Raw genomic sequence first — 11,574 nt, 5'->3', positions numbered from 1 at the left:
ACAAAAAACTGAAACTGATGTTGTGCAAATGTTCAGCTGCACCAACGTGTGAGACAACAAACACCTGAGACGTTTCCCCGCCTCCTCCTCCTCCGCCTCCTCCTCCTCCGTGAATCCACTGACTGAGTCACAGATTCAGACTCCGTGTGAGGGAAACACTCTGGGCTGTCTGTTGATCCACGCTCAAACATTTCAATTCAACGATCCTTCAATTATCCTGAAACTCAATCTGCCGTCACCTGGGCTCAGCCTGCTAATGCCTAAAATTCCCACTGCCATGCGGGGCTGCAGGGACTCCCTGTGGACCGCCGCCTCCGCCTCTCTTTGTATCATCTCAGGGTCCTTCAGAAGCTAGTTTTTAGGTTCATTTGGGTCATAAAATGGACTTAAGATGCAATAAAAGTCATTTTAATATAAAAGAATTATGAATAACACTTAGATATGTTGTCTTAAACTGAAGTAGGGCCTACCTGTGCCTATTCACTTTTATCTGTGCTTATGTGTCTGTTAATGTGCTTTCATATGTGCTGTAATTGTGCTCTTGTTTGTTGTCCTTTAATGCCATCAACCTGCCAGTTGAAAATTAGCTTCAATGGCTAAATCTGTCCCTTTAGCATGATGTTGCTCCTGGCAATAAACAAACACAAGCAGTACAACATGCAGCTTCGATGGAGAAAAGACAGAGCGTGGAGTCCCTGTAGCTCTGCACCCAACTGCCCGAGCCTCTAATGATGAGATCAGTTAATTTAATGATGACCCGGTCGGTCTGGGAGAAGCCCCTCACTCTGTTTCTCAGACCTCCAGGTCCTGCAGGGATTTACAGAGCCAGGGGCTGCTGAGGTAGCATGGCCCAAAACCACAGCTGCTCCCAGGGGAGAGGGGCGAGGCACTCACCCGGAGACCCCCCGGAGAGGAACAGGTTAGAGCGTGGGAAGAAAATCAGGTGTTCAGGTAATGAATAACTGTACTAACCTCCCCTGTGCACATGTGGCCCGGCTCTTTCATTAGCATACACTCAATATGCTGTCCTGCTGCCCCCAAATGTGGATTAATCCGCCACTGAAAATAGTCCTCAGTAATTGGGTTTTTGTGGGCTAAAGTTAGCATCTCAAGGGCTCCCTGCACAAAAAGCCAATAGGATTTGTCCGTTGGATTTTAGAAATACTGCAGAAAATAAGCTTAGTAAGTTTATGGTACTTGCACATTTTGTTAAGCAGGATAAACTCCACTTATTAACACCATTTGAGGATTTTTTAACGCAGTCTCCAGAAGTAAAAAGCTAACTTTAGGCTTTAAAGGAACTACAGCACGGTCACATGACATCACAGGCGCTAAGCTAAAGGCGACTAATGTTGGTTGTGATGACGTTTAGTCGTCTCATTTAGACAATTGATAGCAACCTCTGTTTTTAAATAATACAAAATATCTCTTCAACTTGTATTAAAGAGGTCATATTATGCTAATTTTCTGGTTGATTTTTGTATTTTGTGCCTCCATACAGCAACAGAATCCCGAGGCCTCACTGTGATTTATCCGTGACCAAAGAGGTGTTGTTTGTTTCTAAACAGAGGTATTGTGAGGGTGAAACCTGACACCAGGAAGCTCACCTGAGCAAACACAAGACTCAAGTGGACTCAAGCACATTTGTTGAACTGAAAACGTACATCTGTACAAACAAAACGATATATATATTGCTGATCAGCTGATCACTGTTTACAAAACAGGAGGCGAAACAGAACTGGAGGAATGAGTCCTAAAACTTAGAAATGAGTTGGTTGTTTGATAGATCTTTGTTGTTGTTAGATACCTGGAATATAATCAAAAGCGGCCCTATTCTGCTTTTTGGGATTTTCCTTTAAAATCCCAAAGTTCCGGAACATAGTGACATCCCTATACAAATACTTGCGCTTCCATTGGGTCCAACACATTGTACGTGATAGGCTAAAGGGGCGGCACATCTCTTAGTGGTTGACCAATCACAACAGAGCCAACCAGCTAACCAATCAGAGCAGACTGGGCTCTGGTTTCAGACAGAGGGTGAAAAGAGGAGCTGCAGCACAGGCAGTCTGAGAAAAATAAAGAGCTTTCTGAACATTAAAGCATGGAGACATGTCCCAGGAGAGGAAATGTGTTTTCTTGTCAGTAAAAGTATGCAAACATTGTGTACAAACTAAGTGATACATGAGAAAACAAACATGGCTGAATCTAAAGCCTGAACGTCTGTCCCTGCAGGTGCTGGTAACATTGTAACTCCTGAGAAACGTGCTGCCTGATTAGATCTTCTTCTGTGGTGTTCGGGGCAGTCTGCTGTATTTACCCCACAGTGGAAATGAAATTATCCCTGCTGGAACCGAGCTTGATTGAGGGAAGAATAAAAAAACTGAATGATGAGTATTTTCAGGCGGCTCTGATCTAAATACTCCCCGGCTTCAGGTTGGTGGTGTCGGGGGGCGTAAAGGGACACACGGTTTCCTTTTATTTTCCGCACGTCAATCATCGTCCTTTATATTAAACAATTAGTTAAGAGAAGAAAAACAGTGTGATTCCACGGCGACGATCTCCAGGAAGCGAGCGGCGGTCTGATTGCGGCACCGCTCGGCCCCCTCGCCGTCCACGACCCTGAATGCCAGTAATCATTTGTCTGATTTCATACGAGGAGGAATGAAGCGAACCATCTTGATTAATGCTGATTTGAACGGATGGATGGATGGTTCGACCCCCTCCTCCTCCACCATCACCAGTATCACATGCATCCCCCCCTACTGAGGAGATGACGGCCTGCGGGAATATTTTTACACATCGACGGCCTCCAATCAGCTAATGGCTGCCTATCAGAGGCCAGGGGTGGAGGATTGTGGGATATCTGATCTCCTCGGGAAGAAGGAAGGCTGACACCTGAACGCACCGTGGGCCTGTTTGGATCCAAACAGCCGGGAAACCATCGGGAAACAAGAGGAAAGAGCTCCAGAGAGTCACTCTGCAACACGTTTACTGCCTTTATCGTCTCTATTTCTACACCTGCAGCTCGGATCCAGATCCATTTTTTACATAGTATTTATTTTTGATGCTACATTCCATCCACTATAGACTTTAACAGGAATTTATTCAGATTATTTGTTACACATTGTTTCTTTTTTTCCTGCTCAATTTATCCAGTATCAATGCATAGAATTTAACCTGCATTTTATTGATATTTATTGGATTTATTATTTATTATAATTTAAACTCCTACATCTTTGATTCTTTTTTTTACATTTGTTATACTTGAATTAGCATTTTTGGAAAGTATTTTTTACACCTCTGATTCTTTCTTACTTTATATGTATACATATTTTTACACTTCAATGTTATTTATGTTAAAACCCAGTCTCAGGCAACCTTCATAGAATTTAATAAGCATTTCATTTATTTTTTCATTCATTTCTAAAAGCATTAAACAAATTAATAAAAAAGTAGTTGATTTTGTCAAACATTTTGGTTGATATCTCTGATCTTTCTTTCGTTGAGCTGCTTGTTTATAAGTTAATTTGCATTTGCATAAATAAAGCCTTTGAAGGCGACATTTTGGGTAATAACTTGCTGCGATGCATCTTTTTTTGGCCTGGTTTAACAAATGACAAAAGAGTAAGTTCACCAAGTTCAAGAGCAAATGAGCAAAAAAGGACAATTAAAGAGACAATAGAATACATCAATTAAGAAAACCCAGAATATGATAGTGATAACATAAAAGGTAGTGAGACAGGAAATACTTTAAACAGAATGAGGACCTTTTCAGCTGAATTTATGTTCTGTTTGACGGCTGATATCTAAACAGAAATGTAGGAATAGGATGACATTTGATAGGCCTCTTCAGTGTTCGGATCTCTCGAGATGGACCCCACCTCTCAAGAGGATATGCTCTTTAGTCATCATGTTTATTTTGCACAATAAACAAAGAACACAAGAGGATTAGGCACTGAATCCTGTTTGTGTTTCATGAGTGGAATATTTAGTCATGCAGGGCAGAAAGAACATGTTATAGTTTTCGTGTCGTACTACAAACTTTAAACTCTTTTCTCTTTACAAAGCTCCCCTATATCAGCCATGTGGCATCAAATCAGCGCTGCTTCTGTTGCTGTTTGTCACATTTCTGTCAATCGCTCAGTCTGAGCCTCCGTCAGCTACAAAAAAAAAAAAACGGCTTCATTTTTTTTATTCAGGAAACAAGTTTGATGAAATTTGCTTCACCCAGTGGTGCTTGAATCAAATCAGGGGAACACTGAGAGGCTGCAGGCCGGGGATGGAGACGATGGAGAAAAGACATCTGATCAAGAAAAATCAAAGTGTGGCTGCCTCTCAGAGGGGGAATAAATTCACCCTGATGATGAGCGCCTAAAAATATCTGTGTGGATCATGTTTGGAGGGAAGGAGCCTCATCAGGGTGACACAACAGATGTTAAATACCTTTTTCAAAAATGGCCAGTCGGACGATGGAAGGCGTCTCACTTTGTCCTGAAATGAAGACGCCGTCACTTTAAATCAATCAGACGCTGCTTATTGATCCTGTAGATGAAAATATAAAACATAAGATAATGAATGGATCGTCTTTGCTCATCGTAAAGCAACTAGGTTTATGTTCAATACAATTCCTGAAACTGTGGCATAAGCATCTGCATGACTTTGTTAAAATAATGTTGAGTTTCATTTTCAAAAGAGTCGAGACGGATAAATGAAATAAATGGTGTACTTTTACTCCACTACATGTATTTAATCCCTTTAGCTGCTTCGCAGATTAGGATTAATGATGGTAAATATAATCTCCCTTAAATCAGACTGTAGTTCACCTGCAGTAAATCCAGCAGCTACCCTGCAGTATACAAAGCCATTCAAACTAGCTGCACCTTTACCAGCTCTGAGAACACTTTAATGATCAATCATTATAAAACATATCAGAGGTATTATTCTGAAATGGACCAATCAGACAATGACTACTTTTACTGTCGCTACTTTAAGTACATTTAGAGGAGAGTACTTTCTACTTTCACTGGAGGAACATTTAGAATACTTTTACTGTGACAGAGTATTCCTACACTGGTACTTCTTCTTTACTCAAGTACAATACCTGAGTACTTCTACTTTTACTCAAGTACAAGACCTGAGTACTTTTACTTTACTCAAGTACAAGACCTGAGTACTTCTACTTTACTCAAGTACAAGACCTGAGTACTTATACTTTACTCAAGAACAAGATCTGAGTACTTCTACTTTACTCAAGAACAAGACCTGAGTACTTCTACTTTACTCAAGTACAAGACCTGAGTACTTCTACTTTACTCAAGTACAAGATCTGAGTACTTCTACTTTACTCAAGTACAAGACCTGAGTACTTTTACTTTACTCAAGTACAAGACCTGAGTACTTCTACTTTACTCAAGTACAAGACCTGAGTACTTATACTTTACTCAAGAACAAGATCTGAGTACTTCTACTTTACTCAAGAACAAGACCTGAGTACTTCTACTTTACTCAAGTACAAGACCTGAGTACTTCTACTTTACTCAAGTACAAGACCTGAGTACTTATACTTTACTCAAGAACAAAATCTGAGTACTTCTACCTTACTCAAGTACAAGACCTGAGTACTTCTACTTTACTCAAGTACAAGACCTGAGTACTTCTACTTTACTCAAGTACAAGATCTGAGTACTTCTACTTTACTCAAATACAAGATCTGAGTACTTCTACTTTACTCAAGTACAAGACCTGAGTACTTCTACTTTTACTCAAGTACAAGATCTGAGTACTTCTACTTTTACTCAAGTACAAGATCTGAGTACTTCTACTTTTACTCAAGTAGAAGACCTGAGTACTTCTACTTTACTCAAGTACAAGACCTGAGTACTTCTACTTTACTCAAGAACAAGATCTGAGTACTTCTACTTTACTCAAGAACAAGACCTGAGTACTTCTACTTTACTCAAGAACAAGATCTGAGTACTTCTACTTTACTCAAGTACAAGACCTGAGTACTTCTACTTTACTCAAGTACAAGATCTGAGTACTTCTACTTTACTCAAGTACAAGATCTGAGTACTTCTACTTTACTCTGAGTACTTCTACTTTACTCAAGTACAAGATCTGAGTACTTCTACTTTACTCAAGTACAAGATCTGAGTACTTCTACTTTACTCAAGTACAAGATCTGAGTACTTCTACTTTACTCAAGTACAAGATCTGAGTACTTCTACTTTTACTCAAGTACAAGACCTGAGTACTTCTACTTTTACTCAAGTACAAGACCTGAGTACTTCTACTTTACTCAAGTACAAGATCTGAGTACCTCTACTTTACTCAAGTACAAGATCTGAGTACTTCTACTTTTACTCAAATACAAGACCTGAGTACTTCTTCCACCTCTGGTCCTTAGCAAATAAATCAATGGACTTTCCCTGAGACAGAGCTGGGAGGAGGTCCTTCATGTCCTTTCTACATTTCACTCTCTAGACATTTTCTTCATACAAACAAATCCAGTAGCAAATATATTTTCAAAGAAACAAACACTGGTCTGTTAAACTATTCAGCCACAATGACTCTACTTTCACTACAAATGAAGTAGTTGCGCAGGTAAACAAGCTTAACACACTTCTCATTATACTGTAACTTCAAAAACAGCTACAGGGTAAACATCTGCATCATACAAACAATAACATCGATGTATTGCTGCATTAAACCCAGTGATAATCAGCTTGTTACCTAAATGTTTGCAGCATGTGTTCCCAGCTGTGAAGGTGCAGTGCATCAAACAGGAGGCGGGCCGCTCCAACTGCAAATACAGAAGGGGGGGACTGGACCGTACTAAATTGGGTGCAGTACACAGAGCCTGTAAACGTATTATTCTGAACATACAGTCAGTGGACACTTCATTAAATACACCTGTGCTATATGATGCTGTCCAGTGCAACAGCGCCAGGCTAAAAGTGTAAATTCCCAAAGTTCAGTCAATGCTCCTGCACTTAAAATGGTTTGGCCCGTTTAAAGTGAATGTACCTGCACGAGTTTGTATCTGCGTGGTTTGTCTCACTCAGTGTAAGTCACCTTGGATACAACTAAATGAAATGTACTTTGAGGTTGGTGCTAAAAAATAAACTCAACGTTAAACTTTAAAACTTACATTTTGTCAACTTTTATTTCCACAGTCTATAATTGGAAAAGACGGAATCAGACTCCCCTTCAGTTGGTTTCCTTTTGGTCCCACGTGTTGTTATTTAATGCAATGTACTAAGGTTGATGCTCAGACATGTGAGTAAATAACCAGAGGTAGAAAAACTACCCATACTAGATTTGTAAAATACTCTGGGAAGTGAAATTCCTGCATTTAAAATCATCGAAATCTACTTCAAGTATCAGATGAGGATCTTACAGAAGACATTAAATGATTGGATTATGATTATTGTTGCTTTATTGGGGTAAAAATGATCTGCTTATGTAAAGAAACCAAGCTGTCAGATGAATGTAGTCGAGCAAAAAGATCAATATTGGCTTCCAAAATGCGGTCGATTAGTAAAAAGAAGAACAAGATATAAAATACTGAGGTAAAGTACAAGTACTTCAACATGATACTTCAGTAAGGTGCCTCGTTACACTCTACAACTGTAAAGTAACATCTCCATGACATCACAACAGTGCACTTTAAGGCTCCATTTGTTGACTTTTATTTTGTATTTCTGGTGTTTAGAGATCAAGGTCACAAGTTTCGAGAGTCCTTTGATTTGGTGTTGAGATCAAAGAGCTGAGAAACTTAAAGCGACTAACATTTCCACAATCTCAAATTAAACGAGATCCCATCAGACTCGCTCTCAGCTGGTCGGTTGACGGCTGGAGGCCCCGTCTGAACCTGCCTCCGTCAGCTCCAATCAGCTGCTGGCTGACGGTTGTCAAAGCAACGGGTTGAAAAGGTGTTTGATGTAGGGGAAACACACCGGTAAAGCTGCCCTCCGACCAATCAGCTGCTGCCCCCGCCGCTGACATGTGACAGCGCTTAGCCCCGCCCGGATCAACCGGAGGCCCGTCCAAATGCCACGAGACTGTTTAATCTGGACTCTGTGTGAGTGTGTGTGTGTGTGTGTGTGTGTGTGTGTGTGTGTGTGTGTGTGTGTGTGTGTGTGTGTGTGTGTGTGAGTGAGACAGGAAACAGACAGACAGACAGGCAGCATGAAAACAAGATGGAGGAGTTGAGAAGGAGGTCATGGCTCCGGTCGAACTGTTAAAAAAACACCAGGTTCTTCTGAATGTCTTTTCCTGATAACTTCACGTCTACATCTTGTCCTCTCATGCACACACACACACACACACACACACACACACCACTGCTGGATTTCCAAGAGTCAATACGTGAAGGCTGTCAGGTTGTCTCACATTTGTACCTGTTTAGAGAGATTTTTATTGCATGTCTGATGTCTTTCTTTCAAGTAAACGCCTGAAACCATAATGTCCCTGTCCCTTGTCGGCTCTCCATTGCCTGAATTTATGCTTCAAGGTCTGGTGACAGCTGAGTTTCCTGCACACAGCTTCATCTTCACCTCCTCTCCTCAGTAAGACAAGTGTTTTAAATTAATATATATTATTATTTGGATATTTATTTTCCAAGATCTGCAGAAACACGGAGACACCAGAACTTGACGACCCAACTCTCACTCAGAACAGATTCAGAGTCTCCTGGCTCCAGGCTTTTTCTTGAGATATCCAGAAATAAATACAGCCATTTTATTCCTTTGTTTGCTTCCGGAACTCAGTGACATCACTATGGAACACTAACGCCCGGAACTTCTATTGGCTAGCGCTCCAACACATTTTACGTGACAGTCTGAGGGGCGGGACACCTCTAAGTGGTTGACCAATCACAACAGAGCCGGACCAGTTCACCAATCAAACAGCATGTAATATTGAGCACCTGTTAACCCACTAATAATGTGATGCTATCCTGATGGCGGCGCTATAGGAGATGCGTTGGGGTTATTCAAATCGAAAGGTTGTTGCCCCCGTTTGTATGTTTTTGTTGTTGTTTGTGAGCACTGGATGGCGCAATGGGGCACAGGGTATTTAGGTGACCTCACCGGCACATGGACTGGGTAGAGCAACAGTTTTGGACCAGTGCACACGCAGCTTTTCTTGGGAAATGAAAGGCCTTGAAAGCTTCATGGATATGCGACACGCGTCCAATCAGCTGACCCAGTTCAGCCAATTGAGGGGCAATAGTGAGCACATTTACTGAAAGTTGCATGACCTTATTGTAAGTATAGTTCTGAGTAATGTAGGATCAGATGAGATAAATATGTTGGTACTTTTGACTAATATTAAACAATATGAAGACACCAGTAAACTTCAAATATACAAGTGTAAAAAATGCATTTATTTGTCACCTATCTCTGAACTTCATTGACTGAATTAAAGTCCGGTCTCCTTTGCATATACTTTCTGGTGACAGCTTAATATCCTGCACAAACACATCGTCACCTCTCCTCTTCAGATAGACACGTGTAATGAAGGAATGTAAACTATAATTTCAGTGTTTAAAACATATTTCAAAGCAGCTGTCATTGTAATTACAGTTTCATTTCCAACAATCTCATTCTTAATTGAGTGAAAATGAAGGCTGATGGAGTTTTAATGAAGCCGTTGTTTTTCTCCAGACACTCAAAGTCTTAATTTGCTTTTTTGAAAAGACTATTTAACATCTCTTTCCGTAAAAGATGAGAAACACTTAAACGTTGTGACATTAGCTGACATCCAGCTCTCCCAAAGGAATCATCGTCTCGTCATCTCGCCCTCCAAATACAACCGGAAAAACATATTAAAAACAAACTCTAACAAACAACCAACACTATAAATGCTTTTGACATTTCAACACAGACAGGAGGGATGGCATTTGAAACCTCTCTGTTTGTTTTCCTAAACTAGTGCTGCAACCTTAATATACAGTGTACAATTAATCTGCTAAAAGCAAAAAAATATTGACTGTATTGAACCAACAGCAAGTCGGCCATCTTTGAAGGATACCAGCGCCTGCAACCTATTGACTTACACTTTTAAAACAAGTGAGGTGTGTTGCAAAAAAAGGGCAGCGGGATTACGTTTGATTTGTTCCTAACAAAGACAGCTAAAGATGGCGACATGGCTAACATTAGCAAGAGATGCTAATTTGGTTGAATCAGTCATTTTCGGTCACTGTCTAAAAGCTGTTTTTGAAATCTATGTATTTAACTTTTTGATAGCGTGAAGGCGCTAACTCCAAACACCAGATGGCGCTAACGGTAATCGGTCCATTCTTCTCTTAACTACAGTTATTGAATTTTGATCTAATAAAACAACTCTTCTATGTGGAGCGCTTCCCTTTGTAAGATCTGTTGTCTTTTATTCATTTCAGAATCAAAACTGTGGAAAGCTGTAACCTCCTGCTGTAGCTACAGATGCTATCCTCCAAAGATGACCGCCAAACAATCTGCGGTTTCCGTGCCAATATCAATGAAGTTGGATTATAATCGAACCGCACATTCAATCTAATACATGTTTGCTCATGTTGGTGATCTCAGGGCTACAGCTACTCGGTTAGCTCAGCGCTAACGCAATGAAAACACAGCCTCGTCTGTCAGGTGTCTTCTTTGAGCTCACCTTGGTGGTGTGAAAGCAGTCCCGACAGCTCGGTGTAAAACACGTCTCAGACTCACCTGGTGTGATGCTGTCGTCACACTCCCACACATGGCTGTTCCTTCTTCACCTTTTATGAGGCGAGCGTTTATAATCGTCGACGGAGAAACCGGGAGGTAACGTCGAGGTTCTGAAAAATCAGCCGGTGTAAAAGCAGCGCGCTAAAGTTCTGAAGCTCTGAAGTTCTGAAGCTCTGAAGTTCTGAAGCTCTGAAGCTCTGAAGTTCTGAAGTTCTGAAGCTCTGAAGCTCTGAAGTTCTGAAGTTCTGAAGCTCTGAAGTTCTGAAGTTCTGAAGCTCTGAAGTTCTGAAGCTCTGAAGCTCTGAAGTTCTGAAGTTCTGAAGCTCTGAAGTTCTGAAGTTCTGAAGCTCTGAAGCTCTGAAGTTCTGAAGTTCTGAAGCTCTGAAGTTCTGAAGCTCTGAAGTTCTGAAGCTCTGAAGTTCTGAAGTTCTGAAGCTCTGGAAATGATTCAGAGGCACATCTGTATGTAGAGCACACAGGGCTTCCTGTAGCCTGCTAACATCAGGGAACGTTAAAGAACAGTGAGGAACATTAAGGAACATCATTAAGGAACATTAAGGAACACTAAGGAACATTAAGGAACATCATTAAGGAACATTAAGGAGCGGTAGGGAACATAAAGGAACGGTAAGGAACACTAAGGAACACTAAAGAACATCATTAAGGAACATTAAGGAACATTAAAAACATTATTAAGGAACACTAAGGAACATTAAAGAACATTAAGGAATGGTAAGGAACATTAAGGAACACTAAGGAACATTAAATAACACTAAGGAACACTAAGGAACATTAAGGAACATTAAGGAATGGTAAGGAGCATCATTAAGGAACACTAAGGAACATTAAGGAACATTAAAGAACAGTAGGG

The 11,574-nt window shown here is 40.7% G+C and overlaps 1 long non-coding RNA gene across 1 annotated transcript; it reads right to left on the bottom strand.

Moving 5' to 3' along the window:
• Positions 1-3,720: 3,720 nt before the first annotated feature.
• Positions 3,721-6,855, bottom strand: LOC134881932 (uncharacterized). Its single transcript, XR_010168093.1, has 3 exons — positions 6,733-6,855; positions 4,444-4,542; positions 3,721-4,266 (listed from the first exon to the last, which is right to left on the bottom strand). It is a non-coding gene; the product is annotated as an uncharacterized LOC134881932 (long non-coding RNA).
• Positions 6,856-11,574: the final 4,719 nt, after the last annotated feature.

This window comes from Eleginops maclovinus, chromosome 19 (assembly GCF_036324505.1).
Source record: "Eleginops maclovinus isolate JMC-PN-2008 ecotype Puerto Natales chromosome 19, JC_Emac_rtc_rv5, whole genome shotgun sequence".
Lineage (NCBI taxonomy): Eukaryota > Metazoa > Chordata > Actinopteri > Perciformes > Eleginopidae > Eleginops > Eleginops maclovinus.
The sequence above is the reverse complement of the archived record's forward strand: the minus strand, read 5'-3'. Positions and strand labels throughout refer to the sequence as shown.